Source organism: Lethenteron reissneri, chromosome 41 (assembly GCF_015708825.2).
Source record: "Lethenteron reissneri isolate LAM-NWPU_2019-01 chromosome 41, ASM1570882v1, whole genome shotgun sequence".
NCBI classification, from domain to species: domain Eukaryota; kingdom Metazoa; phylum Chordata; class Hyperoartia; order Petromyzontiformes; family Petromyzontidae; genus Lethenteron; species Lethenteron reissneri.
The window spans coordinates 192,025-205,126 of record NC_083819.1 but is presented as its reverse complement, the minus strand read 5'-3'; the positions used below and the strand labels follow the sequence as shown (position 1 = coordinate 205,126).

The window sequence follows — 13,102 nt, the reverse complement described above, 5'->3', positions numbered from 1 at the left end:
GGTGCTTGCCGGATTGTTCCATTACAGGATCACGAGAGATGGCGGCTTGGGAAAGGCAATCATCTAGCGGTGGATTGATTGAGCACGGCTCATATTTTACAATTCCGGGAGTAGATATTGCACTGCAGCAGTGTGCTTTGCCAGCCAAGCACTGGAGAAGCCTGCACAAAAGGGCAATTTAGTAATTGAAGTCAATTATTGAAATCTATTTTCATGATATGGGCATACAATGGCTGTCTCTTGAGAACAATGTCAACAGATCATATAAGTTCTATAGCGGATTACCAGACACATTGCTCTTTAAGCATTGCATTGTCCCTGCAGCACATTATCATCAGAGGTCCGGGTGTTGGATTCAAGCCACTGAATTCTGGACATAGAAACGAGGGGTGCTGACCCAGTCATCCAAATGCACAACAGTAATCACTGAACCAAGCATGCGGGTTTAAAAGGTTTATGTACCTAACCAACATTTTGTCTCTCTATAAGCAAGCGAGGCGTTTTAGTAAAAACAAATTCCACATGTAAAAAAAAAATATTGGCTGCTTGATTGTTGTTGCGCGTGGTGGTGCAAGTGGGGTCTGTGTTGAAATATATTTACACTTGGAACAAACCATCTTGAGATGCGCTTGCATTTAATCTTCAGCGCCGCACACAGCCACCCAGACTGCAGTCTGCAGGGAGAGGCTTGGCTTCTGTGACGACTGCTGCACACAGCTAGAATCTGATGAGGGCAGACACTTCATTGATCTGCAAGTAATATTTTGCAGGGGCATTTATAGTTCGAAATCACTGCGTTTCTTCAAAATTACGTTTCATAAGGATTTGTAGTGCTGGATTTCCAGATTTCTGACATGTTTTGAGATGTCTATGCATGCACATGAAACACCAAAAGACAAAGACTCCCCGTACCGCCTTTTAGCAGATTGTCAATGCAAGTGCTGTTTGTGAGCATCTACAAAGGCTGCCACGACGCACAAGGGGTGGGTGGCCAACACCATGCCTGGCCGCCTTTGTCTCTCCAGTGCTGACATTTAAATACTGCACCAAGTATTAATTTAAAGGCTGAGTCAACTTGGAGGAGGCCCAGGATTGGTTCAAATATTTGCCAGTTGCTGGTTGTGAGCGGGAATCAAATAACGTAGTGTTCTAATCACTCCACCATTACTCCCCCCCCCACACACAAACTAACGTCTGCACTTTAGGCTGAGGAGAGCTGTAGGGGAAAGAGATGTTATCAAACACCTCTTTAAGGCTGGAATGACACACGGGACATGGTGTGCATCGCCACCGTTGTCTCTCCATCGTTGATGTTGATACACCACACGAGATACAGATTGTAATGCTGAATCCACCTCGTGGATGTTCACACCAGGTTCAGATTCCAATTCCGAGTGTTTGGGAATGGCCAGGAAGCGACGCAGGATTTGCGGGGATTGCAGCTCATTACACTGGTGATAGCTATGCACTTCTTTCCCACCGTACGTAACCAACTGTGGTAATCGGAGGTGCCATGCCACCACACTCATCCACCCACACTCGCACACAGATGATCAAGGTCAAAGGTCCCCCCATTTGGCCTTCCACAGACTCTTGGGCGAGTGCTGTTGGGGAGTACCTATGAAGGTCGGCACAGTGCGTGGGTGGTGTGGACAAGTACTTTGTTGAGGCTGAATCGACCTAATGGAGCCCCAAGACCAGTTTATATTATTCAGCAATGGTGTTGGTGGTGTACGAATTTATCTATATATATAAAATCGCAAATCTGTCTGTCTATCTGTCTGTCTGTGTGTGTGTCTGTGTATCGGACCATACGCAGTTTCATTGGACGAAATGTCAGGGATTTGCGAGACACGATTGGTCCGGCGGTTGCCCCTGGCAACGGGTAGCGACGCATTCGCCACGGGGTGGACGCCATTTTTAATTCCCGTTAAAAATAGGCGCACGCATTAACACGCGACTCTGAGGTAAATTCATCAAAGTTTCACGTCCTCTTCACTCCCCCCCCCCCACCACAATGTGTGCAATTACTATTATAGGGTCGGTAGATAATAAAATTATAGCGATTACACAGTATTATTGTAGCGCGGGGGGGGGGGGGGGGGGGAACGGCCCCGGTACCCAGCCTCAGCCGGGTGGGCAATTTAGGCGAGGCCGGAGGCTCTGCACGCTACTAGGCCTCGACACCCCACACTATAGGCCGTAAATACTACTGCACAGCGGCCGAGGAGATCGTGGCTGGGGGGGGGGGGGGTAGCGGCCCATCTGTGTATATATGTAAGGTTATTAAGAAATATATTTTTCACCCGGGCAACGCCGGGTACTTCTGCTAGTTGTATTATAGCGCCACCACCAACAAAAGCCATTTGGTGGTGGTGACGTCACCACAGTGTTTGTGCCAGGCTAGGTACCACCAAAGATCAACAACACACACCTACTCTCCCGAGCTGTGCCTGTGAGTAACACAGTTGGCTTGATGATGACAAGGTGCAGCTGGCGGTGTGTTCTTCTCTTTGCATCCGGGCACGGTGATTTGACCACATTGAGTCATCGGTTCAAACCTGCCACGTAGAAAAGAGTAAGGAGGTTGCAGTGAGGCGGGGAGGAGTGATGGGGAGGGGAAAATGGTTCGAGAAAAAAACCGGTTTTGAAATTACTATCACCAATTCTTCCGGTGTGTTTATTAGATCAATGTCAGCAGCTAAGTGGTTGTGTTTGCAAAACATGAAAGCTGAACAGTGAAACAAACTGCAGTGGCTATCTTTTGTGACTGTGTGTTGGCAGGATATTTTAAGATGCAATATATAATTCATTCCATGTTGCGTTACAAGTTACTGGCCGAGTGGTTGCAGTGATTAGAGCGTATGGCCTGCAAACGGAAGCTTTGCAGGCTGGGGGGGGGGGTGTGACTCATCAATCCTTTTTGTACGTCTCAGGTTGATAGAATGACTTCCACTATGTTGGGAAGTCCGCAGTGGCTATCCCGTGGGTAGCTGCACTCTTCCCTGCCGTAGGAATCTGGAATTTCCACCACTGGCTCAGGGCTGCAAACAGGTGTTGAGGACCGCACCAGAAATCCAGACCCACTGTGTGCCACTATGTGTGCCACTGTGTGGTGTCTTCTTGCGCAGTACGGTAAAGGTGTGAAAGGGCACGTGTCAAGTGGCTCCCCACTGAGAGAGCACGGTGCTACAGAGTAGTATCCCTACTGGAGGGGTGAGGGGCTGAAACAACCCTGACCCGATTGTTAGTTGGTTACACAGGGCTTCCAGAGTGGTTTTGTGTGTTTATGAGACTGCCAGTAATTTCAGTCAACCCATGGCACTTGGGTCTGTCCCGTCACCTCCTTGCCAGCAGCGAGAGCCTTCCACACTTCACACGATAGTCGCAATGTTCACCTAGCCTGGCACAAGCGCCGTGGTGATGTCACCACCATTGGTGACCAATGGCGATGGCTGTTGTTGTTTACGGTACAGTTTGACTGATCTACTACTTCATATATGACACGGCACAGAGAAATATCAACTGATATCTTTTTTAGGACACCATTCCCTTTTTTGACTGTATGCGGCAGCCTCTTAAGCAGTCGCATACATTTAATGAATGATTCAGAATCATAATCTTTTTTTATCCTGGAGAAATCCGATGAGATATGAAGCTCTTTATCATAGATGTCCAGTAGGGACGGGTCAGAAAGTTACCGTAAAGGTGTGCGGGGAACAATTGAGCAAGACTCACAGCCTCGTCGTCTGCAGTCCTTAGATTGGACGCCCCCAATTCGCTTCCTTATTTTAGGTGCGCCGCTGAGCGTCGTCGAGTTTTAATTGGAAACCGCGAAGTCGAGATGAAGAAGAATGCCACTCCTCCGGTTTGTGGATGTACAGTCAGCAGCAGCCCCCCCATCCCGCCCTGGGCCACACCGGCGCTCGACTCTCGGGGGGGGGGGGGGGGAGTGTCTGTTTTTAGAGGTGCGTGCAGGTGCGTGCAGGTGCGAGCGTGCTACCCACGTGCGCACCTACAGGGGCCCCCGATGCGCTTGGTGATGGCCGGGCTTGGCCAGCTTTTCGGCAAGATAATTTTGTCACATCACACGGGGCCCCTGAGCTTCGGATGGTTGCGTCTCCCTCTACGCCAGATAAATAATGAAAGCGCCCCATTCACTTAGGGTATTGTGAATTATAAATAAGTGTGGTAAGTAGGTAATGGGGCCTGTTAACGTCGCTTAAAGAAAACGTCTTGTGTATTTTCAAAGCACGTGAACACCATTTCGTCTGTAGAGACCTCGGTATTGGGACTTGGTGGGGGTAACACTAAATCAGTCGTTGTAGGTATCGGATTTATTTGTGTAACCATGACAACATGGGTTTCAACTTAATTGAGTCTCTTCAGAAAGGTGTGAATTATTAAGTCAATGTATGTACAGTACAACAAACATGCGTTATGTCCGGCATGATGGTACAGGTCTAAGACGCTGGTCAGCGTCTGTCTGTGTCATTGGCTGATTGATGACGTGGATGTTCAGTCTCACTGTGATGTTACGCTGAGACAGGACACTCTCCACTCAAAAAAGGTGTTCACCCCCCCCCCCCCCCCCCACAGTCGGGTTCTCTTAGGTTTTCTGGAGGCAAGGAACTTTGTCGCCACAGGTCGTCTTGAGCGCTTCTAGGGGAGGCACGTGATGGCCCTCACAAGCAGACACGAAAACAAGAGGCAGGCTCGTCGGAATGGTGGACTCGTGCTCACAAAAATGTCACCGCTCCCGGCCAGTTAGTGACGATTTGCCTGACTGACGAGTCCACAGCAGCAACAGGAACCATGTTATGATATACATTGGCCAGGCTGTGGTATGTCATTCGTGTTGCCACCTGTCTTGATTTTCTTACGATCAACTTCTTTTTTAGGAAGCTGTGCTACGATTGCTGTAAGTCTTCCCGGGACAATCAAAGTTTCGGTGTTGGTCAGTTTCGTAGTCGTGTAATAATAATATTGCTACGCGTGCCTCAAAATGATGCATTTACATGTAGTGAGATGTTCTTCTCGGCATGATATGTTCGGTTTTGTACTTCAGAGGTGGCAACCCTACTTGTCACGGTGGCTGTGACCGTGCAGTAAGTGTCATTAACTACGATACTATCTGAAGTGCGCACACACACGCGCATTGCTGCGTACACCACTGCCTTTCTCCAGTGGTGCTTCAAGGATTTTACCACATGCTTGCCAAGGATATTACTGTATCCTTGCTCCAGGCAAAATAAGACGATGCCAAGTGTGCGAAGAGGAGCTTCGTCTCTGCTTAAAGCTTTGCCTTGGAGACTGAAATGGCCCAAGGCAGCTAGGCAGTGGTTTCAAGTGTGGGTTCCAAGCCGTTTGCAAGATGTGCAGAAAGTGAGTTAAAATGAATTGTTTTTTTTATCCTTTATATTAAGTTAACTTGCTTGCGCGCTTACGACCGTGCAAATCTTTCGGTCGTTTTTTAACCCACTTCCCGTGATCCAATCGAGCTGACATTTTCCACACAGACTCGTTGTGCGTGACAATTAATTTTCGTGAAAAAAATATCCAAAATTTTACACTTTTAGGAAAAAAAATTGATATTTAATTACCAATTGCTTAATGGTGGCAGGCAATCATCTGCCCCATAGGTGGCAGCCATCTCAAGCCAGAGGACGAGAGGACTCTAGCCGCCACGCATATAAAGGATTTATAGTGAAAAACTATGTTTTTACGGGTACATTTTTTTTATATTCTGAAATTTTGACTGCGTAATTGGAATTAACTATAATTACCCTTTTTTTATTGGTTATACAAATTATCATGTATGTTTTATTTTATTCACATTAAAAAAAATATGAATGAGAAATATATTTTCCATTCAGGTTTGGGTTGAATTTCTTGTTTTTGGTTGTGCCTGCCCTAAAGTGACATTGCCATGACATCGTGACTGCACTGATCGTGTCTTGATTCATACTTTATTAAGAAAAAAAGGTTTTATAGAAACGCATTCGTAGTCGGTTAGCAACTAAACTGGCGTGTTCAGTAACACGGCCTCGAATCCACCAAACGCTGCGCATGCACGTGTTGGAGATTAATTGGCCAGACGTGCTCTCATCTTTTCCCTCCTATGTGCATCTACTGGTCATCCGCAATCGCGCGTGCCCACTTTTAATACATGCCATAATAAATGCTCATTATCGTGCAAGGTTGCTGGTGGGATAGCACCCTGCAATAATGTTGTCATGCATAATTGAAAGCCTATCATGTGTGTACAGCCATCACACTGTCCTCCTTCAAAGCATCAAACACTTTGCTATGAATAAAATGGCACCCTCAGCCTTTGAAAATCATGATCGGTTGGTGGTGGTTTTTCGGGCATGTGAGTGGAGAGCTTGTTGGAATCTTAATGTGTTTTAAAGTTCCTGGCAGAGTGTTGATTGCCTGGTCGCTTCTGCATATCAAAATGGGGGCTCTGCTTGGAAAGCTAAACCTGGCCTCGGTTCAACGTTAGGCCTGCCCTCTTGTGTGCGCGACAGCAAAAGGGATATCTGCGTAGGGTTTTCTCGGTTGTGCTATACCCCACGTGTTGTTTGGCATGACGTATGACACTTTAGCTCCCCGTGGTGTGAGTTTTTTGGAGTTTCTTAAGTTCCTGACGTGGAGTGAAATGTCGTACGTCTTGCCGATCAACATGCGGTACAACTCAAAATACAGATCGAAGAGGCTAAGCGACATTTCATTAACTGGCACCCCGCGTCTCTGGTGCCGAGTGGCTCGGCGTTGGAGATCACAGTGAGCGAAAATACAATCGATGCATTTGGCATGTCTCACCTGCAGCTTTTGGGCTGCTCGGCACTACTCTGCTTGCTGCTTCAGGCGTAGCCACACTTGCAGGGAGGAAGAGGTAGGCATCCCTGAGGCATCGTCAGCTGGCCGGATAGATAGAGAGATAGAGAGCCTCGAGGCTAGCCATGGTGTCAATCGAAACAAAGGTCTTGGATGGATTGCAAAAGCTTTGGATCTCCTAATGCTAAAATATGAGAGGACCCCGATGTAGTCGTAAGCATCAAAATAATTGGTTGGCATTGATTAGTGTAACGTGTTGGACTCAAGTGGCTTGAAATTTGTGTAATATACCAAATGCAATGACGATTAGATTACATTAATGCATCAAAATATCAGTTTGAGAGCTCTGCTCAGGATCAGCCTTGAGACCCTTCACTTTTTTGGATTCTTGCGACGAGACCGATGTGCGTACATCAAACACTGTTTCGATTTAAAGCTTTCGTGACTGCAGGGATTCATCTTACGTACGTTCTCTGCACAAGTATTTTTTGGTTCTTTCGGTAAAGTCACGTGACTTTACCGAAAGAACCAAGAAGATCAAACACTGTGTTCGTTTGGATACATTAAATACGGACAAAATAGTTTCATCTGTAGATTTTGCATGAAGGAAGTGGGGAGCGATGGAGTTTATAATGAAGGAGTGTGAGGAACGTATTTGAACAACACATCACTGGTTGGTTAGGTGCATGAACAATTAATAAAATAGAAGTATTTATTAAATGTGCGGTACGTTCTCTGCACAAGTATTTTTCATACCCCCTTGAGGTATGCTACTGATTTATAATATATTCACAAAATACGTTTATGGGTAATTTTTTATTGGAAGGGGGTGGTGTTAAGGTTCGATCAACAGTGCCAGAACATGCAAGGTCTCTTCAAGCAAAGTTGAATTTTTTACCTGATTTATACGCTCTATACCTTAGGTAGGAATTTGCAGAAATCTTGGGATTTAAATCATCTTGTCCCATTTGCTTCTTAAGGCAGTACTCGAAAGGCATTCATTCATTCAGGATGACAGGCCTGGGTGCTGTACATCCATGCTAAGGCACCATAACCAAACAGGTAAATCATGATTGTGTGGAAGTTCAGCAATGATGATTGGTAGTAGTGAGTTCCATGCGGCATAATTAATCAACTAATGTAAGGTGCAGCCCTGCAAAGTCTTGCTCAGGCCACTGCTGGTGGATGCTTCCCACTAGAGGGAGCTCTAGAGAAGCCTCTGTTGAGGGTATTTTAGCCGACTCATCCATCCTGACCAGACTTTCTCGAAGAGGCAGAAGTACCCAAAATTTAATCATCGGAATGAGCAGTCGATTAACTAATGTAGCTGCAGATTAAAAAAAAAACAATCTGGATATGAATAGCTGTGCACCCTTCAATAATAATGTTTTTGTCCTTACCGGAATGCATCTTTTGTTGATTTAACCTTTTGGTGTAAACGATGCGGACTGGAAGAATAGAAGTGGCTTACACAGTTTGGGGTAAATAATTAAACGAGTAATGTTTGCTCCTAGTTTTAAATTGCAAATAAGGATGTCCCTAGTGAGGTTTTTTGGTGATGGAACTGGTGCTTTGTTACTATGTGGCAATTTTTGCAGAAAAATAAGTGGCACAAGGTAAATCATCCACAGAAAACTGCGAGCTCAACAAATGGACTTCAGCGTAATGAATAAGAAAATTGAATTTGACTGCCGTTGAAACGTCAGCTGTCAAAATGTATTGGCAAGCAGAATGCTTTTACTGTGAGTAAGTGCTGCACATGACAGTGTTTATTATTACTGCAGCATCTGGACTTAACAAATGCAGGCATCTCTCAAACTATTTTCGTGTTGCGTTTCCATAAGTCGCATCCGTTTGTCCTATAATTTGTCGACGTTATGTAAGCGGGATCATAATGACCATGTTGCAAATGTAACTGCACGGAAATAACTGTCAAAACATCGTGAAAAGGTTATTGTAAGCATTGTGAATTGAACCAGTTTAATGAGACCTGAAAGAGCATGACCCCATAAAATCTGGCCCTTAGGTCAATTTTTGTGCCTGTAATTTTGTATTTGCGTTTGTATCATTTGATGTTTAAAAATACTGTTTTTCAGTTTTACCAGTATCAGTTGCAGAAAAAAAATATTTGTTTCTCCGTAGGAAAGTTGTATCCAGAACAGAAGAATTTCACGTAAGGAAATGTTTTGGCGAGTTAACACTGCAGGATCTCTCCCTGTGTCTTTCTTCAGCCTCTTGTGTGCGACTTGGGGATGGCAATATTCTGCTGTAGAGGAGGTTGAAACCATTTTCTGTGTCTATATCACCATAATTTTTATCCTCCTTGGGTTTGGTTTCACCAGATCAGTTCCAAATTCCCTCCAGGTTGGTTTCCCTGTGCACATATTGGAGACTGTGCTGACAAATCAGTGTCTACATGAGAACAATCTTGATTTGAAGCTTTCATGACTGCAGGAACCCATTCTCTTTGGTTCTTTCGGTAAAGTCACGTAGGTATTTAAAAGGCAGGTAAATCTTCACCCATGAAGAGACTCAGAAAATAGGATACGTTTAATGCTTTCCGGGGACCACTTCCAGGTGATTTATCTGCAGATAAATACAGTTAGTAGAATGAATTTCCCACAATGTCCAGGCCACTCGTCTTATCTGCAAGAAACGTGGATAAATAGTAAGAATACAACCCTGCATAGAAAGGTTTTTCATAGATCGCCTGGGGCTCCAGAGAACAGGAGTCGTGGGAAATAAAGCCAAGCCACAAGCCACCTGCCCGACTCAATTTCCATGATGCCAGATTTGAAGCATGTCTTGGCTTTTCTTATACAGTTATGGCCCTGGGTTCTGTAATTTCAAATGATTCGTACTATACGGACAGGTCTATTAAAGCCCAACTCAACTTCTCTTGGAGGTGGGCGATCGCTGGATGTTGGCGATCGTCAAGCTTTAATCAAGATTAATTTGCGGAAATCGAGGCACATCTATATTTTTTGTCTTTAGAAGGACACTGTCTGTTGTGTGACCTTGCAGTGAGCAGCATCTGTCCACGCTCCCGGTGTGCGAGAGGATGTGCCCGGAGCTCGATCTCAGTCACCACGTCTCAACGGGAAGCGCACAGCCAAGATATTCCCAGCATAGTTGAAACAGACAGTGGGTGGGCGGGCGGGTGGGGAGGTGGTGGTGGGGAGCATGGTTGAGGAGCACCTGGGTTTGAAGCTTTCGTGACTGCAAGGATTCATACTCTTAGTCCTTTCGGTAAAGTCACGTAGGTAAAAAATGAAATTAAAATTAAACAATAAAAATCACGACGTTTCGGAGGCAACACAAGTCTCCGTCATCACCTGACGTTTCGGAGGCAACACAAGTCTCCGTCATCAGGTGATGACGGAGACTTGTGTTGCCTCCGAAACGTCGTGATTTTTATTGTTTTATTTTAATTTTTTACCTACGTGACTTTACCGAAAGAACTAAGAGTATGAGCACCTGGGTATTACTACAGCGAAGGTTTTTACGGTTGCGTTCTATAGCTCTCCCATTGTGTCAGTGGGTTTTTACCGCGTGTTGTTCGTCATGATGTATGTGCTGCGAGCTTTCAGTTTAGTTCCTGAATAAAACTTCCAGCACGTGGGGCAACAACACACGGTACAACTCAAAAACACATCGAAGAGCAACTGGATTGTTGACAATATCACTTGACAGAAGTGTTCATGCGCGTGTGTTGTCGCTCAACCTCCCCGAGTTTAGATTTTTCACTTATTATTGTTATTGTGTTGTTGTTGCCCTAATTTTTTTTAAAGATCTGCTAGCGCATGCTTTTGGAAGTGGGAAAGAAAATAACTTTCATGTTTTAGAATCTCAGCGGTGGGCCATAATGTGCCTGCCAGCCAAGGATAGGAATTGATTGATGATGGAGACTCATTGACTCTCAGGTGGCTTTAGAAAAAGGAATTGATTAGTGTGCAGTTTCACTTTCAAGCTCGTTTTACACGAAGGACCTGATTAATGTAGTTTGTAAACATTATATAATTACGCACGTTAATCCCATAATCTACAGTGATTTTATATCAGATTTCACTTACGAAAATTCATTAGTATGCTAATTATCCAGTTTACTCAGAGGCGTTGTTGGTGGATCGCACAAAGATACAGCCACCATATCAGACCTTGAGCTACAAGAAAAAGAGGTGCTTGTAGGAGACGGTAGAGGAAGTAGGTTGACGACCTCTGGGTATAGTACAGTTTGATGAGTTCTTCCCCCATTGCTCACGTTGTCTCTGGCAACTCCGGTCTCTTCCCATGCACAAAGACACAAATACAAAATTGATTTCCCAAATGTCTCAAGTTGATCACCCTTGCGACAAAGAGCTTTGTATCAATGAGGCTTTTTCTGGATATATAATGCTGTAAGAGTATTTACAGAAAAGTTGCACTAGTTTCCTGCTCATTTTCTGTTTACAATCTTGATTATTTGAATAAAATCCACATCCCTATAGCAAGGGAAACTATATCCATATATTAATTATTGTGGTTAGTGAAAATCACAAGTGGATACTATTTTGATCACCACTGGACTTCAGGACTGACCAGTGTTTGTAATGTTTACAATTGCCACGTCCACTAGACACAATGCCCGTCTACTGCTCTAGTGCTTTCCAGGTGGAAGGTGTTTTTACCTGATGTTTACCATGAGACCGTGCTGGGAAGGTGTACGCTCTGCTGACTGGATCTCTGCCGGGCCATGAGCCGCAGACTGGAGTTGAACGCACGGTTCCGCAACTCTGCCCTCCCTCGGCCCGCTCACACACAGGATGCTCTGTGTGCGTTGGCGAGCGTTAGATCCGCACACTAACTCTATTGAGTCTTTGTCTCTGCGTAACGAGTTTTAAAAATGTCCCAACAACTTCCTGTGAAGTGAGCCAGAATCTCAACCCCGTATGTGTTCGTCTCCAACCAACTCTGTCCGCCCGTGTATAACATCGCCTCCCACGTAACCGCTCTGTACTCCGCATCCCCCCACCCGGCCACTCCCCTCCCTCCCCCTGCAGACCGGCGCTCTCGCCTTATTGTTTCATCTGGAGTTACGGCACGCGGCCGCGTGGCCACGAGTCCCATGTGCCAGCCCGGGAAGATCCTGCCCCTCCTCTCGGCCCCTGTGAAGCGGGAGCGGGCGGATGGAGTGCGAGCGAATGCGCTCGTGGCTCGCCGCCGTGTGGCCGTGTGGCTTGCCGGCGTGCATGCCCGAGACGTAAGGGGATGAACAGACGGGGATTTATCCAGATCGGGAGTTCGGGCCGACGTGTGGGCAGGGTGATGCATGGAGAGCTGCGGTTGGCGGTAGCTTGAAGAGAAGCCTGGTGGATTAGTGTCGGGATTCCTCATCGCTCATCCCCGTTCATGTCAAGGTTGGTGAGCGAGCCAGTGGGTGCCTCCAGGAGTTGCCTCATGGTAAATATTTTAAATTCTGCCGTCGAATGACGGAAGCGGGCAATGATGTTATACTCTGTGGTCCACGGTTTGAGATTGGGGACCGCACTGGCGTGCTTTGGGCTGTTCGTGGGTGGCTGAAAAGTGGGAAAATTGGTGGTGAGGTTTGAGCCCTCTGATTGGAAGCAGAGATGGATGCCTTGAGCTCAGTATAGTCTCGATGTCTCCTCCAGCAAGCTGCTATCGGAGACGTGGCATGTTTTCTCGGTTACAGGTGAGGCTTGCCAGGGTTATATTTATAGTCTGCCACACACCCACAAGGCTTCACTTCTACAGTAGAGGGAGAGAAAATAGCTGCTTTCATTCCAGCGTGTATATACAATGTCTGTTTGTGTGCAGTTTGTGTGTGTGCGTGAGAAGCAAGCGTGTTCGTTATTCGCACATTGCGCCATAAACCCTGTGACAGGACTCTGATTCCTGGCTGTAGCCCACATCATTGGAAGTGGTTCCAGATCTTGATCAGGGCCTCTGCTAAGTTTTCTCGATCTTAAATAATAACCTAGCATGATGTGGAAACATCATCACTAGAAAGATGAGGGCAGCCAGGCATATAGTGTTGGCCATTCCTCGCACCTCCGATTAGCACGGTTGGCTATGTATGGTGCGGAAGAAGTTCAACATTCGCACCCCACATTGTGAGCCATCCTTCCTTTTATAGGTGCTCGCTAACAGCACGTGGTTTTTTGTGGATTGAGAAATGTGCTGTGGTCTTTGTGATCTGGGTTGGATTCTTAGCCATGGTGCACATTGTCACTGGGGTCACATGCTGCTAATGCGACCCGCG

At 46.0% G+C, this 13,102-nt stretch overlaps 1 protein-coding gene across 7 annotated transcripts in view; it reads left to right on the top strand.

Annotated features, from left to right (window-relative positions):
* LOC133352734 (signal-induced proliferation-associated 1-like protein 1) overlaps positions 1-13,102 on the top strand; it is a 159,003-nt gene that overhangs the window by 19,350 nt on the left and 126,551 nt on the right. Inside the window, exon 1 of one of the 7 annotated variants that reach the window (XM_061568565.1) lies at positions 12,105-12,279. The exons of the other annotated variants lie outside the window; for them this stretch is intronic. The gene's annotated coding sequence lies outside the window, so the exon portion shown is untranslated. Of the gene's footprint in view, positions 1-12,104; positions 12,280-13,102 lie in introns of those variants that run through there. 7 annotated transcript variants of the gene reach the window in all.